This window comes from Panthera tigris, chromosome C2 (genome assembly GCF_018350195.1).
Source record: "Panthera tigris isolate Pti1 chromosome C2, P.tigris_Pti1_mat1.1, whole genome shotgun sequence".
NCBI classification, from domain to species: Eukaryota; Metazoa; Chordata; class Mammalia; order Carnivora; family Felidae; genus Panthera; species Panthera tigris.
This window is the reverse complement of record NC_056668.1, coordinates 57,116,490-57,132,286: the sequence shown is the minus strand read 5'-3', so window position 1 is coordinate 57,132,286 and position 15,797 is coordinate 57,116,490. Positions and strand designations below refer to the sequence as shown.

General features: G+C 38.7%; 2 pseudogenes; both read right to left on the bottom strand.

Moving 5' to 3' along the window:
• Nucleotides 1-202: 202 nt before the first annotated feature.
• Nucleotides 203-12,164, bottom strand: LOC102967210 (annotated as a pseudogene).
• Nucleotides 12,165-12,442: 278 nt separating this feature from the next.
• The window catches only part of LOC102966920, a 28,994-nt pseudogene continuing 25,639 nt past the window's right edge, over nucleotides 12,443-15,797 (bottom strand).

Genomic DNA, 15,797 nt, shown 5'->3' with positions numbered 1-15,797 from the left:
TACATACAAATGGGTTCATACTCAACAACCTATTTTTAAATACCCTTTTTTTCACTTAATAGAATTTTATAAATATTTTCCATATGTTAGGGGTGGAGGAGAAACAGTAAAGTATCCCCCAAACCAAGAGAGCTCTTTGAGACCAATAAACAAAGCAGGCCACTCCATACGGTTTACACAGAGTTTTATTCAGAGTATTTCACTACAGGGGGGAATCAGACAGAGGATGCTCCATGGCAGCCACATAGTTATTCTCTGCAAAATCCAGACCTTCATCCACAGATTTTACAGAGTGAGGGAACATGCAGAAGGGGATCGTAGTGAGACCAAAGCGTTCCCATGCCCCTAAAAGGGCTTGCAGGGACCTAATTGACAGCTAATTTTCAATTAGATCTTGTGGCACCACCTGTCCGTCAAGAAGGAAAAGCTCATGCTGTCTCTAACAGATTCATAGGAGGTCAAAACAAGCCTCCTCCCATCCTGGCTTTGGTGGGCATTTCTAAAGTATATATTAACCTCGAGGGAACAGAACATGTAGCTCCATGAGAGGTAACTGAGCAAACTTGAACAAGATGGAGGGCCAAAGATGAAGTCAGTATCTTTAGCACTCCTACACCATGTCATTGAAAATACTTGTAAAATATCATTTTAGAAACTGTAGAATATGCCACCGATTGTAATGCTTAATTATACTCAATCAGTCATCTATTTTGTACATGTAAATTATTCCGTACTAACATCTTATGGCTAGATCTTTGCCTACATCCTAAGTTATGTCCTTGGAACAAATTATCAGCAGAATTTCTGAAGCTGGGTAAAGGGTATTTTACCCATACCCTTAATTTGTTTTTAATTTGAATAATTTTAGATTTACAGAAGAGTTGCCAAGGTAGCACAAAATGTTCTTATATCCTCTTCGGCCAGCTTCCTCTGATGCTACCATCTTACATAACTCTGGTACATTTACTATGACCAAGTTAACAGTGGTACATATTAAATCGAGGTACAGCATCAATGTCTTTTTTTCTAGTCCAGATTCCAATCCATACAATTATGTTGCATTTTAATCTTTTCCAAATTGTTTTTCGTGACCATGACACTTTTGAAAAATACCAGATAGCTATCTTATAGACAGTTTGCATTTGTCTGATGCTTTCTCATTATTAGACTGGTAATGTGACCATGTGGCTTCAAGATTTTTTTTTTTTTTGGTAACATTTTTGACATACACTTTAGAAGCCCTTTTGCCCAATGTAAGTGATAGGATAACTGAAAGAAGTTGTTTAAAACAGGAAAAATTTTAAATGATACATACATATCTCACCCACCTCTTTTCTTTTCTTTCTTTTTTCTTTCTTTTTTTTTTTTTTTTTTTTTTTTTGCTTTATGTACCTTCACTTGTCAATATCTTAAGGTTGGGCCAAAGGTTTGAATGTTTGCTTGTATTGTTTTCTGTTTTTAGGACATTCTAATTACTGGATTTCTGAATCATTTTTCTTTCATAAATCATAACTATAATGAATAAGTCACTTATGATTATAGTTATACTTTGCTTACAATGGAGAGAGAACTTAAGCACCTGAAAAGCAGCTCTTCAAGATTTTTACAATTTTCTTTTGTATTTGACTCACCACATCTAATTTGACAGCAATTTTCTTTTTCATTTTCAAAAATCTATATTCATCGAGTCTTTGTAATGCACTTGGTTTCCACTGAAAAAACAAATCACTTTCCATTTACAGATTATATAATGTTAATTAAATAACAATTATAATAATGAATGGAACTGATGTAAGTGTATGAAAAACATACCTAATTCTTGGTGATAAGTCCCTTTGATTTTAAACCAAATACTAAACATTGAAAAAGCAGCACTGCTTAGGTGAACTTGAGAGACCTCTGGGCTCAAGCATTCAGTGTGCAGAAGGAACTAGTCAATGTGCTTTGTAGAGAGAATGGTGAGTGCTGGTGCATCCAGAAAACTGGTGAAGAAGACAGCAGTAGAGGGAGCTGCCAAATTGGTCTCCAGTAAAGTTGTCATCTATGTGAATTTCCCATTCTATTCCCATTGCCATTCTACCTTTGACAGCAGTAGATTGTAGTATAAAACTTGTATATCAAACTAGATTATATAGAAGTCATCTTTGTTGACAATAGAAAATTCCATGTGAGTGATTACTAATAAGATTGAATTTTCTTTATCATTTTGCTTATTGATCATCTGTATTTCTTTGTTTTATTATTTAAAAAACTTTTTTTTAATGTTTATTTTTGAGAGAGAGAGAGAGAGAGACAGAGCATGAGCAGGAGAGGGGCAGAGAGAAAGGGAGTCACAGATCCGAAGCAGGCTCCAGGCTCTGAGCTGTTACCACAGAGCCCGACGGGGGCTCAAACCCACGAACCGTGCATGAGATCATGACCTGAGCTGAAGTCGGACGCTTAATCGACTGAGTCACCCAGGCGTCCTGATCATCTGTATTTCTTTGTTTATGATAGTAATGTATTTTTACAAAATTAGCAGCTCAATTCAATGATAAGCCTTTATTTCAAGGTCTCTAGACCAGGAACTGCTTCAGTTATCGGGTAACAATCATTCTAGTAACTACTGTGTTACTAATGGGGAACTGAACTACTGCCTGTCTCTCCCAAGTTGATCTCTGTCTGGTGACTCCCAGGAGGAACATTATAAGGGTCTTCTTCTTTTAAAAAGCTAGATACAATAAGAGAGGGATCATTCACCAAGAGAAAGGCAATTCAGCATGGGGATTAGAAATATGCCTAGATAAGCCTCGCTCCTTGTACTTACATGATCTGCCACGTCTGTCCGTTGCCTCTCTAACGTCCACTCTTACTGCTCTCCCCTTTGCTGGCCTTTGTACTATTCTTGGAACACATTGAGCTTGTTCCTACCCAGGGCCCTTCTGCCCGCTGTTCCCTCTGCCAGAAACAGACCTTCCCCAGTTATCTGCATGGTTCACTCCCTTACCTCCTTCAAGTCTTTGCTCAAATGTCACCTTTACACTGGAGCAGCAATCGTTGACTACCATACTTAAAATTGTAACTTACTACCCCCACCACTTCTAACTCCACTTACTTTTTCTTTTGTTCTGTAACATCTACAAATTTCCTTATTCTATCTCATGTACTAATTTATCACGTATGTTGTTTACTTCTGACTCCCATTGCTAGAATAAAAACTCCACTCTATAGGTGAGGATTTTTGTCTGTTTTGTGTTCTGACATCCCAGGACAGTGCCTGGCATTTAATAAAAATTTGCTAAATGAGTGAATGAATCAGTTTTACAAAAAAAAGGCCTTCAGATATGCAAAAGAGAGACACAGGAAAGAGAAGTCCCTACTAGGGTACTCTATCTGGGAAAATAGAAGTGTAATTTTAATCAGGGCCTTTTGAAGATATTTCTGCTCTCTTTGTTGACCATCCCACAAGAGTGACTTTGGATCTTCAAGCCACATAGGTCCATCCTTTGCAGCCCTTTTAGATGGTCTGGTTCACCCACATAAGCCTATGTGGGTGTTATGCCAAAAGTCACCCCATCACTAAAGCCTCTGTAGATTAGAGATTTCCACACTCTAGTGCCAAACCATAATAGTTTTCAATGGACTTTCTCTCAGATGATTCTTGAAAGCTCAGTACTAGATGATTCAGCTCAGAATATTATAACAAAATATGATAGACTCTGTAGTTTAAACAACAGACATTTATTTCTCCTAGTTCTGGGCTGGAAAATGTAAGATCAAGGTGCTGGTGAGGTAGGTTTCATTCTAAATCCTTTTCTCTTGGGTTGCAGGTGGTTGCCATCTAGCTGTGCACTCGTAGGACCTCTTCGTTGTGTGCTTGAAGTGGAGGGAGCAAGCCCTCTGGCATTTCTTCTTATAACAGTGCTAATCCCATTGTCAGAGTCCTACCTATAAGACCCCATCTAACCCCAATTACCTCCCAAAGGACCCATTTGTAAATACTATCACATTGAGGTTAGAGCTTCAACACATGAATTTCAGGGGGACAAAAACATTCAGTCCATAACACTGAGAGATCAGGACCCTGAGATCTACAGCCCTGAGTACGGAAAGCATCAGGGAACATTTTCTATACCCTTCTTTCCTAGCTCACCAGCCAGATTACCTGGCCTAAAATAATAATCTCTCCCCCCACCCAACCCTTGGAGGAGAAAGCCAGAAGAACTGCTGTAGGTAAAGGCACTGTTGGTCCTCATTTTCTTTCCACTCACTGAGACTATTACTTTTTTTTTTTAATTTAAGAAAGTTTTAAGGATTTTTTTTTTTTTTTTGGTTTAGGCAATAATGAGAAACTGGAGTTTCCACTTTTGTTTAGGACATAGAAAACCATACAAAATGTCACTCCCCCCCCCCCCCCCCACTAACAAACAGGAATAACCCGGACAGTCTTAAAAAGTATATCTTTTCTTAAATTTAAACTTCAGACAACTGAAGTTGCAAGGCAGCTGGCTGCCCTGAACTGAATCTCAAAGAGCAACAAACCCTTCCAAGGAGAGATAGGACACACAAACTCCTTCACCTTTAGCAGAGCCTGGGATGAAGACATGGACTTTGTGTAAGCAGGTGAGAAGAAATTAGTTAAAATGTCAACAAATTCCCATGGGCCAAGGGTGGGCTATGATGGCAGTTTAGAACAATTGAAAGCCCCATTCACAAGGGAAGTTCTCGCTGATTTGCACACTCTTTTCCATGACCTTACCCTGGATGCTCACAAGAAAGACTGGTCAGGGCAGAAGACCAGAGAGAGCTGTCCTTGGATCCTCAGAAATAAGGAGATATCTGGTTGTCATGGGGATAGAGGCAGGAACAGGGAAAGGGCCCACCCCAAGGTCCAGGTGCACAGACTCTGCCTGACACTGGGGCTGGACTAGGAGAATCAAGAACCACCTCCAGTCTCCAGTGGGAGCCTAGCATCAAATAATAAGCAGCAATAGTCTACTGCTGACAGAGAGGTAAGAAAGAGCTTAGAGAGAAATGCTCTTGGAGGCACAGGCACGCAGGGACTGATGAAACCTGAGGGATGGAACAGGAACACTGAGAAAAGCCAACACGCCTCCCTGGCCCTGAAGGCCTCACATCAAAGCATAAACCCACCACTGGAAGAATATGAAGACATGTGCCTTGAGATGATAAAAATGAAGCTCAAATAGGACTTTGACATGGGTTGTAAAAGGGTTGAGAAAGCATATACTTGACAGTCTACCTTTTCAATCTTTCTTGCCTTACACCTGGCTCAACACTTTGATCTTAGAAGAATGAGTGTTTGAGATTTTCCATGGCTCCATTGTTGGCAGCCACAGAGCAGTGAGAGCCTTCCCAAAGAGTGGCTCAAGTGTTGCAGGTGACTAGGAGGTGCAGGACTGTCCTTGGTCCTCAGTGCTATCATAAACTGTGACATTCTAGAATCCCAAATCAAACTTTGTGAGTGGTTATTTGTTCTGCCCACATGAGGAGAAGAATCTAATATTGGGAGTCCTGTGTCTGCTCCTGCTCGTTGCTGTGACTGTTGTGGTTTGATTTTGGATCCACCTGTTGGTCCTTGCACCACTATTCATGCCAGCGCAGCCAGACTAAGTGGCTATAGCCAGGGTGAATTATAGGAAAATTCATTTACCATTGTTCCCAGTGGAATATTTTTTTTCAACTATCACACGCTGGAAAACATGTACAGGCAATTTGGCTTTATGAAACTTCTGCTAGGAAAATCAATGCAACATCGATGATGTTAAATGTTAAGGTTAGTTTTTAAAAATAATATTTCCCTAGATTCTCCAGCACATTCTCTAGGAATTCTTCTATGAGTTCTGTAAACATTCACAAGAGGCTATAGAATAGTTGAAGATACAATTCATTTTCCAAGGTCAAATTTACTTCTTGGAAGGCCTTCTATATTCTGCATGTGAACATAATTGCACAATTAGGAAACAGCCTCAAATATGTTGATTACAATATAATTTCCATCACTTCACACATGAATTGCTCAAGATTTAAACTTCAAATTTAAATACAACACATATTCAGAAGAGACAAAAAAGTAACATTTACTCATACTGTTCCTCAAAATTTCAAATAATATGTTGATGACTGAATCAAACTTGGAATTCACGATTACCTCGAATGTGTACAGATATAATTTTTCTTAAAAAAGCAACAAATACCTAAAAACAACAACTGTTTTCTACCTAAATAATGAGTTAAAATAATTTAACAATTTGGTTTGTTTAGAAACTGTAACATATGCCTGTAATATGAAAAGTAGAAAAAAAAAGCCTTAATCTCATCTCAATTCCCTTCATATTCTGGAGGAGCTGAAAAAAAAGATAATATAAGCCAGTTATAACATTTCTTTTGTTTGTAGGTGATGATGATCCTAAAAATAAAGGCAATTGCTACCTATGTTAGAGCTGTAGTGTAGGAATCTGAGGATATGTCAGTATTCCAGTAAACAGTAAGAGGGATAAAAGAGAGAAAAGCCCACTGCATGGGTTCCTGCTGTCTTCCTATCTTCAGATATAAGCTTTTGCAAAACAAAAGTGGGTGGGATTATGTCTTTTTCATGTCCTCCTGAGGGCACAGAAGATCTTTTTAATGTCATTTTGGTTTTTTTCTTTTTAAGATGGTCCTGGATCTTCCTTTTATTGTATTAATTTGTGGAAGAATGTAGCAGGCACTTGGATCAATTTGCTGGGGGCCCACGTAGTAGTTTAGAGCTAGCCCTTGTGACAAAGACTGTTTGCTTCAAGAATTAGTTTGTTACACACTTTCTGAATTGGGAGAATTCAATTTTATTCCAATGTATTTCGAACATCTACCAAATTCTGCTTACAGTTTTTCTTAGGTCTCTTTTTTTGCATTTTTATTGAGCTTTCTTTCTTTTTTTTTTTTTTTTCTGAGCATGAGTTATACATGTTCATTATAGAAAATCTAAATATCACAGAAATATGTCTCCTATAAGCTTTCCCAAAGACGTTAGTTTAGACCAATAGACTTTTCATTCTGTAACCTAACACGGTCTAATGATAGTCTGTGTTATGGAGAAAAAAAATACTTTAGAAAATTAGAATGTAGTTAGGTTCTTCAGAAATTGCCACAAGATATGTGGACCTAAAGTTTAATAAATCTCCTATGTTCCTTCTTAGACCTCATTTCGAGTCTATTCTCTTCTTATAAATTATGATACCACCATTTTCAATACAGTGTAAAAAATACCTCCAAGCTCAACTCAAAGATCTAATGACATTGTCAGTAGTTCCCCCAAAGAAATTCACTTTGTTTGAATTTAGATTTAGATTTTGGATTTTGAAAGATATTTTAGTTTGCCTTCCAAATAATGAACAAATATAGAGACCAAAAAGAAGGCCTCAGAATTGAAAATGTTTGGCTAAATATCATTAGTTTACAACTTACTAAGGTTGGTTAAATAATGTTTAAATAAATTGCATTTAGTAGTTTTATTATACTGCTAATGTTCAGTAACACATTACCTATCTGGCATTTAGTTAACCAGCAACCTTAACCCTTCAGAACATAGCTTGAAACCAAAAATAAAACCAAAATAGATCACAAGAACAAAAGTTCTCATTCCTCATGTAGAAGGTCTCCCAGGTCCTCCTTCAAAGTCAATTTGCTCTTATGTAGGACATAATTTTATTAAGTTTTATATATGATTTTAATAAGCTTGGCTATCAGGTTTATGACCATCTTCAAGGTTAGAAGAATCACATTAGGAGAAGGGAGAGTTGCTTCTCCATTCAAAGACATCAGCAACCGTGAGAAGTAGGAACTATGAACTTGAAGACAAAGGGAAAAGAATTAAAAAAAAAATCTATAAATAAAAGACCTAATTTTTCAAAAATTTCAGTTTAGGTTTGGAATAACAGCTCCTTAAATGGTCTATTGTATGCCCTATGAATCACAAAAATCTCCCTTACACACCCAATGTCTTTAAAGAACATTTCATCAACCTAGTTAACAATACTTTGCTCTTCTTTGAGGATAGAAGGTCTCTTCAGACCTCTTTCAGTGGTAGGTAGTATGGTCCTACTCTGGTCTCCTATGGGTTAGAAGTGGATTGTCCACATTTTTGACCATCTAACCTCCTTATAACCAGCACCACCACTCCTTCACATTCCTTCTCACTTAGAGCCTAAGCTATCTAGCTATTAGCATGATATGGTATAAAGGACACTAACTCTGTAGTCAAAGAGACACAGTTTTGAATACAGCCCTGCCATTGACAAATTCTATAACCTGGGATGAATTACTTAGGTTCTATGATTTCAGTTTAATCATCTGTGAATGATTTTGATCATCTGTGAATGAGGATGAGGGAATACTATCATAGGGGTATTGTGAAAACTGAATATGAAAATGCCTAACAATGCATACTATATAATAAGTGTCCATTATTGCTATTACCAACTAGCTACCCTCACTCTTCTCTAGTAATCCTCAACTGCTGAATTTCTGATGATTCCACAATCATAGAAAGCTTTGGTACCTGGCTCGTTGGTTCTTTGTCAGTGCTTGACATCGTCCATTCAATATTCTTACCTCGTTATTACTTTGCTACTTTTCAGCAGCCCCTTGTCAGGGGCTGACTTGTGCCTTGGTAGTGGATCTATATCATCTCATTGTTTCCCAGATCTGCTGTATATCTGAGATGTTAAATTCATACGTGTGCTTTGTTTTGTTATTGTCTTCTTTTCCTCTACTTCTTTTTCTTCTTGCATCTATATTTGCTTCTACAAATAGAGTCCAAAAACTTTAGCCCAATAACTGCTTAATTGTCTTCTATTATATAAAGTCCACTTTCTTACTTTCTTCTCCTATCCAGTCTACACCTGGTGACTCAAGGCTTCAAGCATTCATACAGTACTCTCTTCTCTCTTGCCCCTTGTCCTTCCAATGTACCCCTCTAAAATTTCCTTATCTATGTGCAACCTAGCTTTTCTGTTCATACAAGTCCTTTATGAGATATATTTGTTGAAAATATTTTCTCAATCTATGTTCTGCTTAATCATTTTCTTAAATTGTGTCTTTGGATGAACAGAAGGTTTTAATTATGAAGTCCAATCACCAAAATTTCTTGTATGGCTGGTGCTTTCTGTGTCCTGAGAAATTGTTGCTTACTTCATAGTCATGAAGAATTTCTCATATATTTTCATTGGAAGTTTAGCTTTTACATTTAGGTCAGAAATCCATCTCCAATTAATCATTGTGTATTGTGTGACATAGGCGAAAATGTCCATTTATTTTTTTCATATAGTTACCCAGATCTGTTGGAAGACTTTTCTGCCCCCACTGAATTGTTTGGTACCTTTATGGAAAGCAGTTGCTCAAACGTGTGTATCTCTTTACTGATGGCATAGTCTATTACATTAATTTATTTGCCTTTCTTTATGCCAATACTATTGTTAAAAAACACATCTCTGTAGATCTCTTGTAAATTCTCATGTCTTGTGAGCAGAGGTACTAATGATCTTTGCTCTGGATTACTTTTTCAAAGATATTTATATAGAAAATAGTCTTAAAAAACAGAAATAATGTCTCCCTCCAGAATAAAGGAAGGCTCATTTATTGCCTATTATTATAAATATAATAAAGATCATGTTTCCCTCGTAGGCAAAGGTCAGGCAGGCTCACTGTCTAATATTAAAATATTTGGGTTCCCTAAAGTCGGGATTCCTCTCCTGTACTGGACTCTATTGTGTGTTCAGTTAGCATCTGACACTTTTTGTGTCATTCTGTGGGAACTGGTGCTCAGTGAACTGACACTAATGCTGAAAATCTGGCTATAACTATTGCCATGAGTAATAAGGTCCTTCATCTCTGATCCTGGAGTGTTAGGTCTTCTGCCAGCATCCTCGAAAACTGGCAGGCTACAGGTCCAGCATATGCTCTGTCTTGGTGAACTTTCTATGTGGATTTGTAAAGAATGTATATTTTCCCATTGTTGGATGCAGTATTTTATAAAATCAATTAATTTAAGTTGGTAACTACTGTTTAAATCTTGCACATGCTTATTTTCTTTCCAACTATTTGTTCTATCAAAGACTTAAGGAGAAATTTTAAGGATCTCATTCTCTACTCTGTCTATTTCTATTTCATTCAGTTTTTGCTTTGTGTATTTTGAACCTATGTTAATAGGTGCATACGCATTAATGACTGTTGTGTTTTTTTAACAAATTGATTTGTTTTTAAACTATGACATGTCCATCTATACCTGTGGTAATATTTCTTTTTTTAATGTTTATTTTTGAGGATAAAGATAGAGATAAAGAGAGAGAGAGAGAGAGAGAGAGAGAGAGAGAGTATAAGCAAGGGAGGGGAAGAGAGCAAGATGATAAAGGATATGAAGCAGGCCCTGTATTGACAGCAGACATCCTGATGTGGGGCTTGAACTCACGAACCATGAGATCATGACCTGAGCCAAAGTCAGGCGCCTAACTGACTGAGCCACCCTGGTGCCCCAATATTTCTTGTCCTCATGTCTATTTTGTCTGCTAATTACATAGCCACTTAAACTTAAAATCTCCAATGGCTCCAAATAACCTTCATAATAAATGTCAAACTCTTAATCTTGGCATTCAAAATTCTTATTATCTGGTTTATGTCTACCTCTCCATCATTAAATGTCTTACAGTTCTGCCACCTTAACCCAGTGTAGTGACAAAACAACTTCTTTGAGTTCTTAAAATTCTCCATGCTCTTCCCTTTCCTCTAGCTGGTTAACTTTTCTTTATCTTTAGAAATCACCTGTTTTGGGGAAACTTCTCCCATCCCCTCTCCCAAAGCACACATCCTGGCTTTGGATTAGGTGCTCCATTTCTGAGCTCTTACAATACCTTGTGGCTATCTATGACTATAGCATAGTTATTATAAAGTTGCTTTATAAGTTTTAATTTTCTTGTCTATCTCTCATATCATAGTGTAAGTTCATCAAGAAAAGGAGTTTTCCTCTCATCGAGGTACTCAATAAATGTTTATTGAAAGAACGAATAGAGCATGATCCATTACTCACAGAGAGGACCATAGATCATTAAAAATATTTTATTTTATTTTTTAATTAAAAATTGTATTTACTTAGAAGCATTCAGAATGTCAACAAAACAGCTACAACTTTTTTTTTTTTTGCCATTACAGAGTAGTATTAAGTTAACAGAACAATAATTATTTCACATAAGCTGCATCAGCGACAACTGAAGATGAAAAAACTACCATCCCCATATATAACTAATTTGTGCTGTACACTAACAAGAACCTGCTTTAAATTCCCATGCCAATTTACAACCTGCATACTGTACCAGGCAAGGTTAGTGACTTTTGACAATACTACCAGGACAGGGCTATCTAAAGACACATTCCACAGTGTGTTAGCTATACAAAAAAAAAAAAAAAGAAAAAAGAGACATGGTACAACTTAAAAACAAATCTTACATAGCCTTACATTTTAATTTTTTTTTCTTTAAAAGGAGCTGTGCACAGGGGGGTTAAATGCTTTATAGACAAGGAAAAAAAACTGCTCTAGAACCAACTTATTCACCATCATCGTCTTCATCTTCCTGGTCCTCCTCCTTTTCCTTCTTTTTTTTTTTTTTTTTTTTTTTTTTTGCTTTTTTTGGCTTGACGACTCCCTTTGTAGCCTCAGGCTTTTCTTTAGCTCAGTATGCAGCAATATCCTTAGCCTTCTTTTCATAAGGCTGCTCATCATCTGCGGCAGAGTTATTCCACATCTCTCCCAGTTTCTTTGCAACATCACCAATGGATAGGCCAGAGTGTTCTCCTTTGATTTGGGGGCACTACTCAGAACAAAACAAGAAAAAGGCTGAAGGAAACCTCTTGGGGGCAATGGGATCCTTAAACTTCTTTTTTGTTTCCCCTTTAGGGGGGATATAAGTTTTCATTTCTCTTTCATAATGGGCCTTGTCCGCCTTTGCCATGTCTTCAAATTTTCCTTTCTCTTTAGCAGACCTGGTCTTGCACCTCTCTGAGCACTTCTCAAAAAACTCTCAGAAGCCGACTGGAGCATCTGGGTGCTTCTTGTGCTCCTCTAGGCAAGTTTGCACAAAGAATGCATATGATGACATTTTGCCTGTTGGCTCCTTAGGATCTCCTTTGCCCATATTAAATTATTTTCCTTAGGGAGGCACAGAGTCACCTAGTGCTGGTCTGGCTCTCACTTGTCCCATTGCTGTCTCTGTGGAGTTAAATGTACTGTAATGGGTGTAAGAGTGGGAGCCAAATGCAACCTCCAAAAAGATTTTAAGTTATATTTCATGTGCTCTATTTAAGAAGGCATGAAAGTACATAACATGGATTAAAAATTCTATCATAGAGGTATATCATGTCCAAAATGCTTAACATTTTTTACATGATGCGCATCCTCAGAAAGGCAGAAAATTTGTTACTTGAAGTAAAACAAGTTTGAAGGTTTGTTATGATTTATTATTAGCTCCGTATTTTTAATAACAATGCAAACAGCCATTTGTTCCCCCCAGCCAAACAGCAGGTTTATTAGTGATGCTGGATTCTGTACACATTGTGCATTGTGCACCCAAGCATTCCCTCGGGAGTCTCTCTGGCAGGAGGGACGACACTGGAGTGGTATAAATGAAGCTTTGGTGTGCAGGTTTTCAGGAGAGAGCACAGGTTACCACTGCAAGCCGAACGCTTCACACAACACCAGCTCACAATGTGGATTGGGTTTTTGGCCAAGGGGGTAAATTTGAAGTGACTAGACACTGGGGCCACCGCAGACCCGACTTGGGACCAGGCGCCTAGGGCTGGGGCTCTGCCGGGCCCTGTCGTTTTGCCTTCATCTGCAGGTACTGCCCTTTGCCTTGCTCAAAACGCTTCTTCTCGTCCCTGGTCTCGGGCACGAGCTGGGGTACCAGCAGTGACTTGTTCTCCTGGCTCAGGCACATGTAGGTGAAGAAGGCACTGGCAGCCCGGTAGTGTTTCTGTGAGTTGTCCATCACGGGGTTGGCGTCCACCAACACCTCGATTTTCACGGACCTGTTGCTCGTGAATGTCATGTGCCCAGAGATGGTAATGATGCACTCTTTTCTGAGCTTGTCGTGTAAGTTAATGGCGTCCACAGACGCAGTGACTATGTTGGTCTTGCAGTGATGTGTGGCCACAATCCTGGACATCTCGTCCACGAGCTTCATGGTGACATCTCCATGCATAAAGCCGTGCAGGGTGCAATCGGAAGGCCCCACCGGGTGGATCAAGCTGGACTGGCTGTAGCTGACCGTGTCCGGCTCTGGGTTCAGGACAGGCTGGACGACATCTCCCTTCCTCTACTTGGTCTGCATGCGCTCCAGCTTCTGGGTCTTGTACCGCTTCCGGCCCTCCTACTCCTGCTCCAGTCGGGGATACATGACTGGAGGCACCTCCAGGACCTCCAGGACCTTGTCCACATTCTTCAGTGACAGGGGCACGTACCACAGGGTGGCCTTGTTGGTCAGCTTTTTAGTACCTGTGAGGATGTTTTCAGACATCACGTTGACCTGGACTTTCATGGAATGCTTGGGGGTGGAGGTGATACCTGCGCATAAGTGCACCACCTCGCGGATGCACAGGGCGACAGGAAGTCGGTGCGCTCCATCCGGGCCAGGGCGGCCACGCGGCTGTTACAGTCCTGGGTGCTGACAATGGCCCCTGCCTCCTCCCTCACCTTCAGGATGGTTCCACTGTGGACACTGCCAGCCACACTGACACCATCCGGCCGCGTGATGGGGCAGACCTAGATGGAGGACTAGATGGTCTCCGCGGCAGGACCCGACATGCTGGCCCCGTTGGCGAACAGCTGAAGGAGAACCCAGGTGTCTGGCAGGCCTGGCGCGGAATGAACGACCCCGGGCGGCGCCCTGGAGGGGGAGGGCCAAAGACGCCATTTTTTAATATACAGAATAAAAGAAAACAAGATAACCTATCAGACACAATTCCAAAATACTGGCTACATTTCTCCTGAAGAAGTCTGTCAAAATGTCTTTTCACCTAAATGTACCCCTTAAAGACAGGCAGGTTCCTGGCTTTTTGACCAGGGACTAGCAAGTCCTGACCCACTGACTGCTACTTCTGTTGTAGAAGTTAGTAATAGTCTCCATTTGTTACTTGCCATGATCTGGTGCCTTTACTCCTGTCAACAAATGAAGAAGTGAACTGCTTCTTCGGTAGAACTGCTTAGAGGTAGCAGACCAGTATTTAACCTCAGGCCCGTGTGACTAAAGTCTGAAAGTAAACGACCTGGATACCAGACTCTTTCTGTTTTCATGCTGTAGACTGTGGTTAACCTCGACACTAGCCTACTTTTGGTGATAACCATGGATCATAAACACAGAACTTAATGTCAGCATTGTTGCTAGCTGTTTTAGAACAAAGCCTTCTGAATGGCGAATACAACCTCCATATATATTTCTGTTTTCTTATCTGTAACATTTTATTGATAATCATTCCTTACGGGAAGAGTAAAAATTCTCTGTAATAAAAGGAATGTCTGGCATTTGTAAAATATCATAAGACATTTAGAACAAAAACAAATGTCTTATAAATTCGTTTGAGTTGCTTGAAGAAATGTGTAATATTAAGGCAAATTATTAGTGGTTGAAATGTATTTTTCACAAATCCCACCAGTTGTTTTAAGTGCAATCTCACGGTAACAGTTTGTTCAGCCAAGATTAACATAAGCCAATATACACATTTGTAGAAAAATTCAACCCAATTACTTTGAGAAACACTGACATATTTTAGATTAAAATGCCAAAAACTGGAAATTTCTTAATAATTAGTTTCAAAAATGACATTTTTTGGAGAAAAACTGTCCTTAAAAACACCTCCATGCACTTATGTTACATCTACTATGCCACATATTGAGTTACATAAGTGGGCAAAATAAGAAAAGCAACTAATCTCAATAGTTATGGCTCATGTTTTTTTCTAGTTGACATATGAGGCGAGTTGCCTTAAAGGTCATTAGTCATGTGCTCTTGCAGATAAATCTCACAACTGATGCTGTTTAACTTGGCAGGACTATAAAATATTAGAAAGCTGTTATTGAAATTCTGGAAGTTTTTGTCAAGTCCTAAAACTTCAAAAATTGAAACTATTACAAAGATTGTTCATGCTTTTATTTTGTAAAATCAAACTATAGCATCTCCTGGCTTTTTTTTTTTTTTTACCTCCTCAAATACAGCTACAAGCATATCTTTCCTGGTTTAGGGAAACACATGTATCCATACGTACCAATTCAATAGGTTTATGTGATTTTTATTGGGACTTTGGGAGAATGGGGAGAAAGCCATCAGAAATACACCTATTATATTATTTTGTATACAGAAGATTAAGGAAAATATAAGACACTGTAGAGCTGAATGAGCAAGTAACAGAACACTTCAGATAAGAATACTAGGCAGGGACTAGCTAAAATTATTATAATTTCAGATGCTGTCTGCATGAAAAATGTAAACCAGTTATTACAGTAAATCAATTAGAGCATTTCAGGAGTTATGTATGCTGATGAGTAGGAGAAGGAACTTTAGGAGTAGATCAACAGAGCAAATAGACTTTAACCATCAGTGTAAAACATGTACTGGAATTTGGACTTCTTATTCCATCACAACTTGGTATAATCTTTAAGACATGTAGCCCTTAAGTTCCCTTAGCCTGTGACACAATCTCTCTTCTTCTTAAATACTCAGGAGAAGGGTATTCTGTTGATCAAGATCAAGGTCACATATCACTTAATCCTTCAT